Consider the following 14,016-nt stretch of genomic DNA (forward strand, 5'->3'; position numbering starts at 1 on the left):
GTGTGGGAGTAGCAACGGCCGGAGTGGGGCTGCCAGCCGACAGGGGACTGGGGACCGTTGCGGGAGGGGCCGGGCGGGGGCGCGAAGGATGGGCCGAGACCCACCTCTGTGCCTACCGCAGCCTTGCAGCCCCACAGTTCCTTTCAAGGTGCACGAATTTGTTAATAAATAAATTTAACCACAATAAAAATGCTGGAAGTAAAAGGGAGAATGAAGCTGGTCTTGAAGACAGAAACCTTGTGCAGGGAAAGGGCTGTGTGTGTGTGTGTGTGTGTGCGTGTGTGTGTGTGTGTGTGTCTGTGTGAAGCCATGTGTCTACAGCAGGATGTCTGCTTTGGGTTGAATGGGCAACTGCTCCAGTGGCTTAACTTGGAGGTCATGGGCTTGGCTCCCAGTGACGGATCTGGGCACTTAAATGAGCTCAGTTAATTCTGGGATCCCAGAACTATAATGCTTGGGACCACCAGGGGTCTTGTAGGGCTGGATAAATCAAGTCCGAGGTCCACGTTCGACCTTTTATTTCTGTCTGCCTAGTACCTCACACGCTGTGTTGCCCAGAGTTAGACCTCAAACATTGTTAAGTGAATAAATAACGGGGGAAGAGAATGGCTCTAAAGAACCTCACAGTTTGGAGGAGGCCTAGACATTTTTTCATGACTTTAAGCAAACTGCCTTGGAGGAGGTTGTGAGCTACTTTGTGGAATAGCAGCAACCCCACTGCTACGGAGAAGGAGACATTTGGTTCTCAACAGAAGTGGGTGGAGACACTGAAGCACACCATCTGCGCCCTGAATGTGGGCCTCAATCTGTCCTGTTGCTGGAGAAACCTAGTCAGGCCTATAGCCGGTTCAAACTGTAAGAACCCGCCCTGGCCAGTGTTCTCAGTGGTTAGAGCATCAGCCTGTGCACAGAAGTGTCTCGGGGTTGATTCCCGGTCAAGGGCATGAGTTGCAGGTACCTGAGTTGCAGGTTTGATTTCCCCAGCCCTGGTTGGGGCGTGTGCAGGAGGCAACCAATTGATGTGTCTCTCTCACATTGATGTTTCTTTCTCTTCCCTCCCCGCGCCCCCCCCCACCCCACCCCTTCCACTCTATCTAGAAGCAATGGAAAAATATACTCAGGTGAGGATTAAAACACACACACACACAGACAAAGAACCCAAGTCCTGTAGAGTAGGGGTAGGAATGGGAGTATGCAGAGCAGTTCTCAGACTCCAGCCTGGGGTCTAAGTGCTGCTGTTGCCAGGCCCTCTCTACAGGTCTCTGAGCTTCTGGGCGCCATACAAAGAGGCTGATGAGCCTGGCCAGCGTGCTCAGGGGTTGAGTGTCGACCTATGAACCAGGAGGTCACAGTTTGATTCCCAGTCAGGGCACATGCCCAGGTTGTGGGCTTGATCCCCAGTGTGGGGCGTGCAGGAGGCAGCCGATCAATGATTCTCACTCATCATTGATGTTTCTATCTCTCTCTCCCTTTCTCTCTGAAATCAATTAAAACATATTTTTAAAAACAACAAGGAGGCTGATAAAAGAGGCGAACATTGAATATCACAACCTTCCTTTCGTCCAGACCTGCCCATTCTCCAAGTCTACTCAAGCCCTCCTCTCCCAGAAGCTCCTAGTGCACAGCAAGCCCTTCATCCTCTCCCAGCCCTGCCTTAGGGCCTCTGCCCTGGCTGTTCCCTCTGCTGGGAGTGCTTTCCACCCAGACGTTCACCTGGCTTGCTCCCTCATGTCCTTTCTGTTCCTGCTTAGATATCTCTCTATTAGAGAACTCTTCCACGACCGTCTCTAGATAGCAACCCCACCTCTAACCTAGACTTTCTGTCTCGTGCACTTGCTTATTGTTCTTTCTAACCCTACTGTCTGTCCCCCCACCACACAGAGGCCCACAGAATGTAAGGCAGGGTTTCTTCCTGTTTTCTTCATAGTTGTGTTTGCAGGGCTTGGAGCCATGCTTTACATGGAGTGGGGGCTCACTTTGCTGAATAAATGAATGATTCACATTTCTTGTCTAGTCTGTGGGCTGTGGATGAAAGGGGCCACATGTTAACCTGACAAGCTCAGAGAAGCCCTGCATGGCGGTCTTGCAAACTCAGAGACCTAAAGTAACCACAAAGGATGGTCTGAAATTAAACTTTAACTAAAAGCAGTTATGGTGGGTAGTTATGTCCTAGGCCAGTATCTTCAATGACAAGGTCAACCTTTACCTTAACTGAGCCTATCTGTCTTTTTGCATCTATAATAACATATCATTGAAATGTCTGGGTAACTTGTAGCTTCCCTTTTTCCGGACCCCTTGGGGCGCAACCTAATGTGCCTGGGCGCCAGGACAGATACCACAAATTCCTTCATTGTTAACATGTTAATTGTTGACACATCTAAGTATGTGTCTATTATTTTACTTTTTATTCAATCCCAGGGGTTTCCCCTGCTTTGCTTTCTCCCGCCTCTCTAATCTGTCACCAATGGATTTCATGTAACCCACCTACGTCTCCTCCTTTGATTGCAATGTATAAAAATAGATGAATACCCACTATTCTCCGGAGCACTATCCCAATCTGTTGAGATCTGCTTCCCAGCAATTGTCGACAGTTTGGCTCAAATAAACTCACAAAAATTCTTTACAGGTTTGAATGTTTTTTTGTTAACAGGGTGTCACTTAGCACTTTGCTATTGTTCACATCTCTTTCTGTTTTAACCTGTCACTGAACCTCCTTGGACTTCAGTCTTTCATCTGTGAAATGGGGAGGTCAAGCATGGTGCACACAGCCTCCAACTTGCCTGCTGGCTGTGTTCTGTAAACCATGCTCAGATATGCCCAGTTCTCTCTGCTACAGCCTCAACCTGCCCTTGACTTTTAATGCTGATGCAATGTGATGGCAAGGGTTTTAGGGCATTTATTCTCTAAACACATTTGATCTGTGATCATCTTAACACAGGGAGAGTTTTCAAAATAGGGTAAACTTAAGTATGTCTAACTTACAGCTTTATACGATTTCTTTTTTAATCAAAAATTTTTAGAGGCAAAGAGGCTGAAACCTAAAAACAACTGAACAAAACCCTTTCCACAGAGAGGGCTCAATCCCATGGGGACTGTCAGGCGCTTCTTCAGAGGTCTCAGGGCAGAGAAAGCAGAGCTGTGGGAGGTAGTGCCCAGCGGGGACCTCCATGCTGCCCTGGCTCTGAAACCCCCCAAGGGAGGCCTAGACACAGGGAGCAGGGGCGCTGTCAGACACAGTAACGAGTCCCAAGGCACTAATTAATGGGAACACAATGGCTGAGTCCAGCTCCGTCTACTCTGAATCCAGCCCACCCCCACCCGCCTCCAGCTTGTCTCTCTCCTTGTCCCTTTTTGCTTAAAACAGGGCTTACCATCAGCCTCGTCTAGTCCCAGGGGAATCATTACTTCACCAGAAGCGAGAGGCAGACAGACCCCTGCCAGGGATGGGACAGACAGATTTCTGTGGCTGATCAAAATCTGGAGAAGCCACCACATAATTCGTCTACTAGAGGTGTTACAACCCCACAGCCCTGGGTAAGCTCCCTCCAGAAGCCTTGAGAGGGAGCGCTATGACACCCATTCCCCCAGGGTCCTCACCCCCCCCCCAGCCACTCCCACCCCCTCCTTCGCCTCTGGCTTCACATCCCAGGCTGCTGGCTTCCCATGCACTGAGTCTCCCCACTTCCCACGGCTGATTAAGTGCCTGCCTTCGCCTGTTTCCTCTTGCACCATCGCTAGCCCTGTAATATTTATCACACCCTGTCCTGGTGGTGCCCTTCATTTCCTCTGTCCACTGGGATGGTGGGCTTTTCAAGGGTAAGCTCCGAGTTGTTCATGTGTCCCCAGCAATGGCAGAAGGGACATTGTAAGTGACCAGTGGAAGCAAGGAAGGAAGGAAGGGGCCCTGAGCTGCACCTGGTTGTGGGGCCATGTGGGTGCAGCCAGGAAGGAGCATCAGAGCCAAGAACCCCCAGGTGGGTGGCCTGAAGGTTCCACTGACGACATCCTGGATGGCTGTCACAGTTACATGTCGTCAGACGTGGTGGTAGAAATGATATTTTGTCCCCAGAGAGGCTATTAAAATGTAAAGAAGAAGAAATGGCATCCAAGGAGCAGGTCACCTCCATATATAATGCACTCACTACAGGCGCTGGCTGATGGGGGCCTCTGACTCGGGACTTCCCCTGGACGGAGGGATCGCCAGCTGGACACTGAGCCCGGCAGGGCAGCCGCAGAGGAAGCACCTGGCTTCCACTCAGCCCGCTCAGGAGCAGCTGTGTGCTGTTGAGCAGGTTGCCTTCTCTGGGCCTCAGTTTCCCCACTGGTGGTCCTGGACAGCTTAAATATTCTGGAGGCTGTAGTTTCACTGCAGGCCAGAGCGGAGTCATGGGCTGTGCTAGCCGTGGGCAGCTCGGGGGCAGCGGGCTGGGCTGGGCATCCTTAGGGAAGGCCTGCGGCAAACCCAGCGAGCTGCCAGCAGCCCAGTCTTTCTTACTGGCGACCAGGAGACCATGGGGCCCGGCTCAGATTCCAGCAGCACATTCTGCTCCCCACCAGTGCCTCCTCTTCCCCCCGCCTCAGCCCACCTCTCAAATGAAAATCTGGCCCTGGCCGGTTTAGCTCAGTAGTTAGAGCGTCGGCCTGTGGATCAAAGGGTCATGGGTTTGGTTCCCAGTCAAGGGCACGTACCTCGTACCTCGGTGGCAGGTTCCCCAGCCCGTGTGAGAGGCAGCCAAATGATGTGTCTCTTTCACATCGATGGTTTATCTCTCTCTCTCTCTCTCTCTCTCTCTCTCTCTCTCTCTCTCTCCTTGCCTCCTCCCTCTTTTCTACTCTTTCTAGAAATCAATGGGGAAAATATCCTTGGGTGAGGATTAAAAAAGTTTTTAAAAAAAAAGAAAATGTGGCAGCAGCTTCCTGCCAGACAAGGGACCATAACTCAGTATTTGTGAAAGATGGATTCTGTAAAAGCTCTCCTGAAACACTCAAGATGATTCCTCACTATACTCCAGTCCAGCAGTCCAGGGACCTCTGGGGTCCCCAAGAACCTGTCAGGGCACCTGCAAGATTGAAACTACTTTACCATAACACAGTAGTCCTCCCTTACCCATGATTTCCCTTCCCATGGTTTTTGTTACCTGTGGTGAACTGTGGTCTGATATATTAAACAGAGAATTCCAGAAGTAAACGATTTTTAAATTGCAGGCCATCCTGAGTGTGGTGGTAAAACCTCCCCCCCCCCCCCCCCCCCGCCACCCAGGATGTGAATCGGCCCTTTGTCCAGTGTCCCCTTGCTCTGTACACGCAGCCTGCCCATTGGCCTCTCCATTCTCACACCGACTGCCCTGGTAGCACAGAGCGTCTGGTCAGGTAGCACTTATTTTACTTAATAATGGCCCCGAAGTGTAAGTGGAGTGATGCTGGCAATTCAGAAATGCCAAAGAGGAGCTGTGAATGCTCCCTTTAAGTGAGAAGGTGAAAGTTCTCAACTTAATAAGGAAAAGAAAAAAAAATCCTATGCTGAGGTTGCTAAGATCTACAGTAAGAACGAATCTTTTATCCGTGAAATTGTGAAGAAGGGAAAAGACTTTTGCCATTGCGCCTCAGACTGCAAAAGTTAAGGCCACCGTGCGTGACAAGTGCTTAGTTAAGATGGAAAAGGCATTAAATTTGTGGGTGGAAGACACGAACAGAAAATGTGCTCCGGTTGACGGTACTGTGTTACGCCAGAAAGCACTGAGCCTGTACAAAGACTTGAGCAAGGGATCCTCTGAAAGGAGTGACCCCAAGCCACTTACTGCAAGTAAGGGGTGGTTACACAGATTCAGGAGTAGGTTTGGTCTGAGAAATGTGGGAACTGCTGCAGAGGCTGTGCCTGCTGTTGAAGAAGCTGCTGCCACATTTCCCGCAGAGGTGAAGTGGGTTAAGGAGGAAGGTATGTATGTGCAGGAAAAACCTGGTATATGCAGGGTTTGATACTATCTGCAGTTTCAGGCATCCACTGAGTATCTTGGAACATATCCCCTGCAGATAAGGGGGACTACTTTACAGTAAGTCCTCACTAAGTCGTGGATTGGTTCTTGGAATTGCACCAAACGACATATAATGAAGCCAATTATACCACAGGCTGATTGATATAAGCCGTCTTGGGCAAGTCACTGAACTACTCTGACCTTCAGTTTCTTCATCTGCTAAAGAGACGTGTCTTGATGAGGTGTTTAGCACCACGCCTGGCACTTGGCATGTGCTCAGTAAATACTGGTCTGTCCCTGCTCTCCAGGATGAGGGCACATTACCTGGCATCAGCAGACAGAGTAACTGCTGAAGGAGACGTTTTCCAACCTTGCCTGACATTGAATTCATCTGCCTTTGCATTTCTAACACCTTCTCGGGTGCTGTGGATGCTGCTAGTCCAGGGTCACATTTTGAAACCACTGACACGAGCCTTTAAGAGTTCAAATCTTGCAGATGATTGAGAAGTGTTTTACTTCCTTGGTATTTAATGAAATCCAGGCCCTGGGAGGGTCTTGGAGGGGAAGGGGCTCCTGGGAGTGAGAGCTTCCAGAAAGAGATGGGGGTGGGGATGGCCATCCTCATTAACTCTCCCTTTGGGTTCCCGCAGGGCCCCCACCTTGGAAAGCTCATTGGCCAGTGGAGAGAGGAAAGGGAGGGGCCATGTCAATAGGGTGTGATCAATATTCCTCAGCGCTCCACAGCCCTGGCTGTTGCATGTTGGTCTGCTTCCTACCCTCTTGTCTTCCCTCATCTTCTTTTTCCCTCTTTTTCATCCTATTTCTCCCCCTTTTAACCCAAGAGTTGGTGGCACCCACAGTCCCTCCCACTGGTCCTGAGGAACCACAGTAACGAGCAGGCATTTGAGGAGGCATGGAATGTAATGAAAATCACTTCTTTCTGGGGCCAGAAGACCAGGATCCAGTCTTGCCAAGCACTGAGGAGCCAGTTAGCGTGCCTGACGAGCAAGTCAATGTTCTTCTCGGTGCTTCTCTGCTCTTTCAATATGGGGGTGAGGCACACACCACACAAAGAACCCAGCCTCCTTTGGACAGGAGAAAGCCCCAGGAACCAGTTAGAGGCTGACACTGTTTTCCAAGCTGGTTGGTGACTGGGCCCCAGGGCTGCTGGTCTGGGAGGGCTGGCCCTCTCCACGCTTGTTCCTCCCTCAGTTTCACAGCCCTGCAGCTGCATGAGGTTCCTTCCCCAGGCCCAGCTCTGAGGCCTCACACCCTGTGCTGGGAGCTGGGAGAGGCCTTGCTGAAGAGACATTGGACCTTGTCCCTGGAACGCCCGGCTTTGACTTAGTTCCTGTCCTGGCTGGTGTTCTGCTGACCTGATCCTATAACCAAGTAATTACATTATTAGCATATGATGAGCCACAGTACTAGACATGATTCCAATAAATAGCAGCTCAGCAGAGGGAAGGGAGAGTATAAGCGGGCAACCAAGGAGTCTGGGCTGCCTGTCACTACTTGAGCCAGTTCAGCATATATGAGCCGTTTATTCCAATAATGCCAGCATTATGAGAGAACAGCAGGTCATCCACAAATATCTGCTCTGCAACCCCCCATAAGCCAGCTGCTTATGTTGGGTAAGACAAGATTCCACGGGGAAGTAGGAATGACAGGCATGGGGAAGTAGCCAATGAGGGCTGGGGCAGGACTCCATTGTTTGGGCAACTAGGTTGTTCATCTTTCCATGAAAATAGGCAGTTCTTGAATGAGAATGGATGGCATTCCAAGGTTGACTTCCTGGTCCAAGGTTGACTCTCAGGTCCCGGGGGCTTACAACTCCCAGCCAGGTTAGAATGTGCTTTCTTTAATCATAAGGCAATCAATGTTAACAGAGCATGATTAATATTTCTTATAACTATACCTAGTCCCCAATATTCTATTTTTGCCCCTAACAAGAGGGGGCAAGAGGGAGAGCTGGAGGGTCAGGAGCATGGACCTAGTGCTAAAGGAGGACTAGACACCCTCCAGACCTCCTTCTGCCAGGTGCATGAAGAAACTGAGACCAGGCGCAGGGAGGGACTCAGCTTGGGAGCACACTCCATTCAGCAGAGATCAGGGAGCCCACAGTGAATAGGCCTCCGCAGGGATTACAGCACTGGGAAAGTGGAGAAATGTTTTCCACAGGCGGAGATCCACTCAGAGGACAGAGAGCAACATCTCTGCTCTGAGGGCCTAGGACCCGCATGCGGAGCAGCCTCCAGAGCAGGGTCCCTGTCCAAGACCAAGTGGAACCCATGCTTGCTCACACCTTGGCAACTGCAGAACTAGGGTCCAGCCCACAGGAAAGCACCCACCCGCACTGTGCGGCATGAGGTCTGCAGTGCCTGGTGCTCCAGTCACTCTGATCGTGGGTGACCCACACTGCAGGCCCGCCTTGATTCAGAACCTTGCTCACTGGGGCTCCTTCTGCTCATTGGGTCCTCTGGACTCATCTCAGGGCTGCCTTTTGCAGACCTCTCCTGTTGGAACCCTGCTGAGTTGGAATCATGTGCCTGGATAAGGTGCAGGTTACCCCTCTCGCCTCCTGCTCTGAACTTCCTTCAGACAGCAGCTCGATGTGATCCACACCTGTCCCCTAGTGCTCAGAACAAGGCCTGCCACCAGCAAGAAGCTCAAGCTATTGGAGTAATCAAGCAGGTGGGATGTAGGGGTGATGAGAAGCTGAACATTCTTGGGCTCGGTAAATGGAGAACTCAGGTGCTTTGCTGAGGAGTTCAATGAGGTACCACTTGATTTCCCTGCTCCCTGGGATCTGGGGGTGAGGAGGTCTACATCTGGAGACCAGGAGGCTCCTGCTGTGAGAAGGGATGATGAGGCTGGCTGCCTGACAGGGCCAGCAGATCGGTGGGAGGCCATACACAGAAACTCAGATAAGACAGAAGCAGACCATCTGAGCAGAGGTCAGGGCATGGTGCTTATGAAAGCCAGCTTTCCCCTACTTTTGTCCTCAGCTCCAGACACCCAAGCGTGCTTCCTCCCAGTCAGAGGCTCTGCTGCACCCATCTCCCCATCTGCACCAGGGCCGTGCCAAGCCTCCTTCCTGCTTTTCCCACTCTTGGAGTCCTGAGTGGTGGTAGACAGCCCTGAAGCTGCTCTGACTCTTCCCCTACTTGGCTTCTCACTGCTGCTGTAGTTGGCTCCCTGCTGACTTTCTCAGAGTCTCTGTCCAAATGTTCCCACTTCCTGGAGGCCCCAAACACACACCAGTCCCAACTGTGCTCAGCTGATGACCTCATCGACTTCAGGGAGATTGCAACCACACAGAGTGAACTTTTTTCAATTCCATCCCTTTGGTGTCAGTTTCTCTGTCTCCTCACCCAACCCGCCCTCCTGTGCTCACACCTCCTGGCAGGAGCACTCCGCTCAGCTCCTATCCTATCTCCTCCCATCAGTCCCTCCCGCTTCCCCAATTGTTTCTGGGTCTATAGGAAGATGGTTTCATCCACCCTTAAAATATGATTTCTCAACCCAGCTGGTCCTCAGGCTGTGGCCCATATTTCTCTTCCTGTCACTACCGAGCTTTGTGGAGGAGTTAGTCCAAATGCCTCCACTCCCTCCACTCACTCCCAAGCCCTCATAATCATGGCTTTGACCCAGAACTCCACTGAAAGTATGCACTCGGAAAGTTAGTCACATATATTGTGTGTTGGAAAATGCAGCTGATAAAACAGGATACATACTACAATTCCATTTTTTAAAGTGTTATCCTCTCTAATAATAGACAAATATGCAAATTGACCATACCTCCGACACACCCACAAGCCACGCCCACAAGTCACGCCCATCATCCAATCAGAGTGTGTATGCAAATTAACCCAAACCAAGATGGCTACAGCCACAGAGAGCAAGGTTTCCTAGGTAACAGAGGAAGCCAACCTTTCCGCCTGCCCTAGCCAGGCCTAAGCCTCCACTCAAGCTACAAAGTTTCAATTATAGAAGGTAAACAAATTCAAACAAATGGCGGCAGAATGGAGCTTGAGAGAGCAGGCCAGGGTTGCCGCTGGCAACAGGGGAAGCAAAGCTTTTCGCACACCCTGGCCGGGCTCACCCGCTTAAGGCAACAAAGTTTCAATTATAACCCCAACACAAATGGCTGCTGGCTGACCTCGGAGGGAGCCTCAGGCTTGGCTCCGCTCCAGGCTACAAAGTTTCAATTGTAGAAGGAAAATAAATTCCAGATACTAGGGCCTCCGCTTGGGTCGCCAGAGGGCGTGGCCGGCCTGCAAACCACCACAGGCCCCTCGCTCAGGCCGCCCCACACCCCAAGGGAAACCCCACCTGATCCGGGATGCCCTTCAGGGCAAACCAGCTTGCCCTCACCCCTGTACCAGGCCTCTATCCTATCTAATAAAAGAGTAATATACAGATTGATCATCACTGCAACACACAATATAGCTGCCCCCATGTGGACACAAGATGGCCACCACAAGATGGCCAGCAGGAGAGGGCAGTTGGGAGGCACCCTGCCTGCAAGGGAGGGCAGTTGAGAGGGACCAGGTCTGCAAGGGAGGGCAGTTGGAGGTGATCAACCCTGCAGGAGAGGGCAGTTAGGGTTGACCAGGCCAGCAGAGGAGGGAAGTTGGGGGCAAACAGGCTGGCAGCAGAGTGGTTTAGGGGGTGATCAGGCTGGCAGGCAGAAGCGGTTAGGGGCAATCAGTAAGGCAGGCAGGCAAGCAGTTGGGAGCCAGCAGTCCTGGATTATGAGAGGGATGTCCGATGGGATCGGGCCTAAACGGGCAGTCGGACATCCCTCAAGGGGTCCCATATTGGAGAGGGTACAGGCTGGGCTGAGGGACAACCCCCCGCCGTGCACGAATTTCGTGCACCGGGCCTCTAGTCTATATATATAAAAGCCTAAGTGACCATCCGACTGGTAGCTATGATGTGCACTGACCACCAGGGGGCAGATGCTCAATGCAGGAACTGTCCAGCTGTGGTGATTTGACAGTGGTGGTTCTCGGGTGACACACCCCAGAACCAGAGATGAGGGAGCCAGATTCCGGGGTGCATTACCCGAGAACCACCCTTTGTAATCCAGGACCCCTTGGGGGATGTCAGAGAGCCAGTTTCAGCTCCATCCCCACAGTCCAGGCCGAGGGACCCCACCTGCCGCAGGGACCCCACTCACTCCGCAGATGCCCTTCGAGCCGTGGCACCACCCCAGGTATGGCTGGCCTGGGCGGGACTGCAAGAGGTTGGCTCCAGAGTGTGTCAGGCCTGTCTCGCCCAGTCCCACCCCACCAGCCACCTTCTAATTAATATCCTTTAAATGTACAAGAATCCATGCACTGGGGCACTAGTATTTACATATTTTTTCATAGAGAAATGTTGAATAAAAAATAATAGTAAGTATATCCCTGGGTAATGTAGTTTGGGTGATATTTTATTATTTTTATTTTCAGATTTTTCTCAATGAACATGAATCAGAACTGTCACAGTTACATGTCAGACGTGGTGGCTAGAGTGGAGGCTGTAATTCCACTTTATGGAAAAAATATAAGCTTTAGGGAGAAAAAGCAACAAACTACTTTCCAAATGTTTAATAATTAATGCCTTAATTACTCCTGACATCTAAACTAACCTCAGATGGATCAAATATTTAGAAGTAGAAAATAAAAATAAAAGAATTAAAAGAGAATATGAGGAGAGTTTTAAATATAATCTTAGAGTAGGCAAGACTTTTCTGAGCCACTCAAAAAATGTGATGGCAGCAAATACAATGAACGCAAAATACAGGGGACAAAGTGGGGGCAATAATTCATATGTAAGAAATGATTAGTTTCCTTAAACCATAAATATTACTTTTAAATCAATAAGAAAAATATCAACTAATCAACAGAAAAGAGTGTGGGCAAAGGACCTGGAAAAATACTTCACAGATAAAGATATACAATTAACTTAGAAATACAGGAAACGGAATGCAAAACTCCTGCTTTGTTTTGTTGTTTGTTTGTTTGTCAGTTTTTTTGTCTTCTCTGGTTTTAATTGGGGGTTTTTATGATCCCATTTTCTCTTCTCTACTAACTTACTTCTTTTTAACTTCTCTAGTGACTTCCCTAGGGTTTACATATACATTTTTAAATAATCTGAGTTCATCTTTTCTCCTAATATTACATCACTTAATGTGAAGTGAAAGGACCTTATAACAGCATACTCCCCCTCACATCCCTGGGTCACTGAGGTCAGACCTTATATATTTACATGGGCTATAAACATCAATGCATAATCACTGTTATTCCTTTATACAATCAGTTATTTTTAGAGCAACTGAAAATAAGTAAAAATGTATTTTATCTTTATTTATTCCATGTCCAACATACTTCATTTCTTTTGTAGATTTAAATGTTTTATTTTTATAATATTCCTTCTGCCTGAAGAACCTCTTTTAACATACCTTATATAGTAATCTGCTGGCAATGAATTCCCTCAATGTTTTTTTTAATCCTCACCTGAGGATATGTTTTTATTGACTTTAGAGAGAGAGAGGGAGGGAGGGAGAAAGGGTTCCTGGAGGAAAATTCTACAAAGGGTGGGAACGTCCTCCCCCATGATCACAGCCCCAGGAGCTTTATACTCTCATGCTGGTTCGCACAGGGCTCCCAGGAAATCATTAAAATTGCTACTTTAAAGTTTCTACCAGCTTATATGGTATCCAGTGGCTTCTGTCTCTGGATAATCAATGCCCAGGTTCTGTGTTTCCCTAAAGGTACCTGGTTTGTTCTGTGACATCAGTTTTCTGATGGGTTCACCAGCAGTCATTAATGAGATGCTTGTCCAGCTTTTATCCTGCTGTAACCATGGGAGGGAGGGGACCCATCTTTTTTAGTTCTCTACATATCCCAGAGCTACATGTTTAAGTGTAAAATAAATATATAGGCATGGGAATTTATTGCCTTGTTGTTTAAATTAGAAAGATTGAAACAACCCAACTGTCCCTTGGAAAGAAAGCACAAGCAAATCATGGTTCAGCCTACAATGCAATGCTATGCAGCCTATCTTAGTGGGAATGAGCAATGCAGTCGTTTAAAAGAGCGAGGTGGAATATTATGCAGCAGTTAAAAGGAATGTGCTGGTGTGGAAAGAAGAACTTCTTCCCATTGAATACCACTTTGTACAGATTACATTTTTTTTAACCAAGTAATCAGCTTTTGAGCTGTTCAGAAATACTCCTGGACCCATGGTGGGAACACACATACCCATCTCCTTTGACGTTTGTCCATGGACCTTGCTTTGGCCAATAAACATTAGTGAGAGAATTTCACTAGATTTCAGCCACTCCTCACTCCCTTGGCAGAGTACCCGTGTGCAGGGCCTAATCTACCCAGTCATCACAGCAGCCCTGCTGAGATAGAGTCAGTCTGTGGGTACATGGACCCCAGACATCATGTGGACATGAGTTTAGGGCCACAATTTTAACACTAAATGCTGGAGAGCAAGTAAAAAGAATGGAAGAGATAAGCAGGAGAGAGACTCCAGAGAGACAATCATGGTGTGTGTGTGGTGGGGGACTGGGGGTGGGGGGAGGGGAGAGATGGGGCAATGAATGGGTACTTCTTTCTGATTCCTAGTTTAAGTCCCTTGAGTGACCCAGCTATACTTCATGTCCGTGGAATTTGTGAGAAACTACAATATATTAAAATAAGTCACCATGTATGTAAGCTAGCTTGCCTGGGTTTCTGCTCTTCAACCAAATTAACCTTTAAAACACATCATTAAAGATTTCTCCCCATTTCTTCTAACTCCCCAGGACAGTCTTCTCCAGAACCCCGTTTCCCAGGCACCCCAACACAGGTGGCCTCGTATCTCCCCACACCACGCCTGCTGCAAAACGTGCTCTTCACAGCAGCCTGCCCTACACATTCTTCATGGCCCAACTTCACCTCCAAAGCTGGACAGAATCTCTTCCTCAGCTCTGGATTAATTCCTCTCTTGAACTATTTGTCAGACTCTGCCTGACATTACAGTTGTTTTGGTTATTTTATTTCTG

At 49.2% G+C, this 14,016-nt stretch overlaps 1 long non-coding RNA gene across 2 annotated transcripts in view; it reads right to left on the bottom strand.

Moving 5' to 3' along the window:
• LOC307114011 overlaps positions 1–14,016 on the bottom strand; it is a 73,579-nt gene that overhangs the window by 12,314 nt on the left and 47,249 nt on the right. The gene's annotated exons all lie outside the window — the stretch shown is intronic.

This window comes from Cnephaeus nilssonii, assembly GCF_951640355.1.
Source record: "Cnephaeus nilssonii genome assembly, chromosome: 2".
NCBI classification, from domain to species: Eukaryota; Metazoa; Chordata; class Mammalia; order Chiroptera; family Vespertilionidae; genus Cnephaeus; species Cnephaeus nilssonii.